Genomic DNA, 5,941 nt, shown 5'->3' with positions numbered 1-5,941 from the left:
TTAAGTGCCACAAGATATTATGATTGCTTTAATTGGTAAGCAGACGGTAGGGGTACTGGATGATATTTAAATTTAAAATGAAAACTATGTCTCGTCTTTTATATTTCAATCATGTAATACTGACACCCACATACTCGAGTTAATCAACCCTTAAAAACGCTAGGTTTCACCAATTGGATCGAGTGATCATCCTAAGTTACTCTACAAGATTTATAACTCATGCTTCGATAACTATGTTCTTTTGTTTTATGGGCACAAATGCATTGGACACATTTTAAGGTTGCTCGACTTAATAAGGTGGTTGTAATAATTAGGTTTCCAAAGTTGTTTCATTGCAGCCTCTGAACTACTCGTCGAATAAGGATAACTGCCTTTTATTCCATTTCACTAGACGTTCGGGGTGCCACTAATATATTTTGGATGGACTACATATCATCTACTGCTGATTTTTACGTTTCATTCATTCCATGTTTAAAGACAAGCCAATAGAGATTTATGGGTGAATGATATGTAAAGATGCTGTCATTTTCTTCTTTTTGTATCACTTAAGAAGGAATTTCTGTTGAATAAGAGGATGTACATCCATACGACTATTTATCAGGGTCGATTCTGGCCCAAGGCATAATGGCTTGGGACTCAAGGCATAATGGGGCCTCAAAAATTTTTTGAAAGCACAAAAAATAATTATTATGGAATTTCCTCAATTTTCTTGCATTAGATATTTCGTGATAGTGCAAATAAAGTAGGGACCTCCCTACCAGTAATGTCTTTCAATTTATTGCTGCTTTTGAATTTTTATTTTTAAATATAAGATATTTTTTTATAACAAATAGTAGGCACCATCCCCATACCTCACTGATAAAAATCTTTATATTGTATTTCTTTGAAATGAAAATTGATTTTCGTACAAATCAAATGATGAGTGAGTACTAAATATATAATATTTCTTATCATGAGAAATTATTTTTATTCGGACATGTTTGATACCAATATACTTGTAAAAAAATTATGTATAGAGGCCTTGTAATAATTTATTGCCTAAGGCCTAAAAAATTTGAGGACCGGCCTTGTTATTTATTATCATTAAAAATTTGGATGCGATGTTCTATTGAGTAGATTTTGGATAAAAAACAGAACTCTAAATTTGGATGTACTTCCTTGTCCAGTGATACCAATGAACTTGTGTCGTTGTACTTCTACATTCTTGGATTTCTACTCACGTAATTTGGAAACTTCTTTTCTCCCTCAAGGAAGATAAAGAAAGTTATGCTCTCAATTGTGCGTGCTATGTACTATTTGCGAAAGATAAACATCTAGTGCCTTGCAATCTTTAAGGAAAAAAAATCTTTCCACTTGCTTTTTCATCTCCTTAACATTCATTCAAGTCGATTTTGATCCTCAATGAATATGGTAGTTCATTTTGAAAGTAACTCTTATCTTGCTATCGAGGTAGTTTCATTTGCTCCTGAATTTTCAACAAGCTGCCAATCTAGGAGTGATTTAAAGAGATATACCTGAATGATCCCTATTTCTTTATGATGACATCCAGGATTTGTCCCCAATATAGACAACCCAAAACGAACGTTCTTTCAACAAGATTCACACAACGGGCTCTCCATGATTTTCTTATGAATTGCAAGCATGTAGCTATTTTTTAGTATTAATGACAATGACTTTTCTACTTCATCTTCTTCATTTTTTCCCAAAACCGTTAGTCAATATCTAATAGCAGAAAGCCTAATCAACTAGTAAATTTTGGATGAGATTAAATTTCTCGAAATGAAATCATAAGATTTTTCTTGAAATTTGTGATTAAATGATTTTTTTTTTTGAAATTTGTGACCAATTGAAGAAAAAAGTGTTTCATTTTTCATCAAGGCCATAATAGACAAATTGGTATCAAATTTGGCCAACTTTATAAATTTTATCAAAATTAGAAACTTTTCAACTAACCGCAGGGAATTGGACATTTTATAAATTCCCCTTGTTAATATTAAAATCGGCTTGTTTCATTACGTAACTAAACCAATTGTAGTTAACCACATAGGGGTGTATCCATTCATTTGGGAATTCTAAAAAAATCCGTAGACTTTTAAATGATTATTTTTGTAAATTCAGTGAACTTTTATATGCTGCATGAAATTAATTGAAGTCTTTCGTAGAATTCTATAAACTTTCATTTTAAAATTTTATGGACTTTCGTAAAATTCAAAACATTTTTGAATACTTGCATTTAAAATAGAATTCATGTGGGTCTTGTGCAACGTTGTGAAATTCTAACGTATGAGGTAGTAATTCTCACAAATTTCTTTCCCTCCCATTGTATAAACCATATTTTTAAAAGGACGGAAATAAGCCTCTATTCGATGGGCGTTAAAATAACCTTTTTTTATTAAATTTTGATAAAAGTTGATTAAATGTGTAGTTGAGAAATTGTGGATCATATGAAATATATAGTTAACATTAATTATTTACTTTAATTAAAAATAAATAAAAATTCAACAATTAATATTATCAATATGACATACCTTTAAACGTAAATGAGAAATCTATATATTTAAAATTAATTATAAATTAATCTTTTAATATAAAATCTTATAATTTAGTTACAATTAAAACATTTTCATAAAAAATCAATGAAAAGATAAAAAATTTTTAAGAGTCTTTAGTTAAGATTTAATTTGTTTATAGAAAATGGAAATAGACGATTGGGGGCGGGGGTGGCGTGGGGGATGAAATATGAAAGAAAATATAATCGGTAGAAAAATAATTTTTAATTCTTGCTCTAATGTCCGTAAAAGGAAAAATGATAGAAAAAAACAAAAACAAAAAATACAGATTATTATTATTATTTTTTTTGTGAAACTCTCCAAAAGTCTTTGAACAGATGAGAGAAAAATTTTGATAATTTATTTTTATAATATCTGTTTAAAAGTTAATGCCGTAAAAACTTTTATAAGAGTTTTTAAAAGTCATCGACAATTTGAATGCTTTAGAACTTATAGAGATTTCTAAAATTTTAATTGAATACACCATTACTTCCAATATTTCTTTAAAAGTCTCGATTGATTATATCAATACTTTTAGAGTATCGTAACAAGTCTATATTAAATATTTCTAAAATTTTTAAATCCCAAAAGGTTTTTAAATGTCTCAATTGAATACATCTCTTATACCTTTATTACGTTTTACTCACTGAATTTTAAAATGCTTTTGAGTGATAATTAAACTTTAACACGTTGAATTTCATCACTCACTAACTATATTTTATTAGCAATTGAACTACACAAATGTGTCTTGAGAGATCACTGAAATTTAATATGTTGCACTCATCACTCATTTGTTATGTTTCATTAGTCATTGAACTTGTACATCCATCATGCTGAATTTAAAATGCTTTTCGAGAGATTGTTGAACTTTACTCATTGAATCCAAATGTTCAAGAATAAAAAAAATTTGAAGTATAAAATACTATACACAAAGACGAAGCCGTTTTTTCATTTTGAATTACCTTGTGACAATTTTATTATTTATTTATTATTGATATTGATTAATATTATTGACTATGAATCGAAAATTTCACTACTCTATTTGATAAAACAATTTCTCTATTTTCTCGACATAAAGGGAAAGTATGATTTAAATTAAAGATTTATTTAATTTTGAAGTTGTCATTCTTTTTTCCTCCTGAACATAGCTTTTGATGACAACAAAAACAATATCTTCTTGACCAATATCAATATTATTGCCTTAGATTATGAGTCTTAGTATCTAGTAAACATTTATTTTATTTTATTTTCTCAATTTAGGTCGAATGTCATAAAAAATCAACTTTGCTCGAAATTATTATGAATTTAGTGACCATTTGAAAACATTTTAAAGTCCTATGAATAAAGCATGATGAGGTACAATTTAGTTACTAACATAATATGGCGAGTGAATGATGAAGTGCAATGCTTTAAAACTTAATGACCATTCAAAAGTATTTTAAAATTCAACGACTTGTGAAACAAGGTGAGTGAATATGGAATGTAAGTGTTAAAATTCCATTAACACTCGGTGTAAGATTGGGTTTATATTGGTATTTTCATAATCACCTTTGCATCTTCATTTACACTTGGATAGGTCTAAGTTTGAATTTTTTTCGATGAAGAAAATCTAAATTTACTTTTTGATTTTTTATATTTCACGTCGAAAAATGAAATTTACATTTTCTTTGCATGTCTCAATTGGAGAGTTTTTCAAACCATCATTGGAGATGTTCTTAATGAAACACTAAACTCCCCCAAGAGGTTGCCACTTAAATGCCTGCCTAGGAGTTTTAAGTGTCGGTTATGAGCGTTTTTAAAAATGTTAGTTTTAAGAGTTTATGAGCGTATCGATTTTAAGTGATTTTAGTAGCGATTTTAAAATTGTCCAGCCTATGTCAAAAGTTTATTATGTAACATTCCGAAAGTTTTTGTGGTTTTAAATCGAGCGACCTCGTTTATTTTGTTATCGTTTATCTTTTAGAAAATTGAAATCCTTTTACATCTTAGCCTTGATTTGATTCAATTTTAACCACACATTTTTAATAAAATAATATTACACGCAAATTAATTTTTTTTCTTATTTTATTACTACACATTCTCTATCATAACACTATTTTAAAATCCATTTTTTGAAAACAATGGGGCTCAAATAACCGGGAGACCTGTGTTTTTGGTAAATAGTTGCTAGGGCTTGGTCACTTCGTTCCCTTTGTGAGGAGGCACCCATTCTTCCGAAGTTACGGGGCTACTCTGTCGAGTTCTTTACAGAGAGTTGTCTCAAACCCCTGAGTATTATTTACTTACCCACCTATGTCGGTTTCGGGTATATGTACCCTTTTATTTAAAGTTCATTTGAACTTTTTCTGTGAGTATGACGTGGGTTACTTTAGCGTAGCATCTAGTGCTTGAATATTATTTCGCGGCATTTTTTTTCTACCCCGTCTTACCCTTAGTCTTATTAGATACAATAAAATTCATAAAATAAAATGATTGGTCGGTCCATTTATTTTATTTAGTTTTGACTAAATATTTAAGTATTATAGGAAAAGGAGAAAATATACAAATATTTGTAGCTCGCATTAAATAACGTATGTTGTGCTCAAGAAAATGTAAGTTTATGTAAGTTAAGTTGAAGTTATCTCAATTCAAAGAAACATATATAATATGTATTAATTTATTACTTAATAATATATCTTTTAAGATAATTATCAAAAGAAAAGAGTATTATATTAGATAATTGAGGCTTATTCTTATCTTTAAAGATAATTTGATATAACAAATACTATTCTAATTTCAACGACTAGCACATTGAAATTTGAAAGTCACTCGTAATTTTACCAAATTTCCATTTATCTTAAAAATAAAATAAAATATAATAATGTCACCGTAACGAATTCAGTTTTCTCCAATCCTGTTGACATGTGCACGTGAATTTCAAGGTGCTAGTGTATATAGATGACAGGGAATTTGAACTTTAAATTCAAACAATTCTTGTTATATAGTCCCTTTTGACCCCTATTAATTTCTATTTCACTTATTTTCATTCTCAAAAAATGAGGCCCAAACGAGGACATATAATTTTTTATTATGTGATTAACTTATTCTTAATTTTAGAATATATTTAATCCAATTTTAATCAGATTTCCTTGTTGGTTTAAATTACAAAAAGGATATCAGTAACAAATTCTGTTTATTTGGTATGTGAATAAATGTGTTTAGTTTTTTTTTTTTTTTTTAAATCGTGTATGAACAGAGTGATCAATATTTAAAATTTAAAATCGAAACAAATTTTCCTATATAATAATGTTGTTTGGTCTTATTTTTCATTCATTTCACTTCAAGTCAAAAGAAAACATACACGAAAAATGTTCATATTCAAAGTTTTGTTCATAATTTTGAGTGAAGGTCTA

The sequence above is a fragment of the Olea europaea genome, chromosome 12, assembly GCF_002742605.1.
Source record: "Olea europaea var. sylvestris chromosome 12, O_europaea_v1, whole genome shotgun sequence".
Lineage (NCBI taxonomy): Eukaryota > Viridiplantae > Streptophyta > Magnoliopsida > Lamiales > Oleaceae > Olea > Olea europaea.
Note: the sequence above shows the minus strand (reverse complement) of the source record.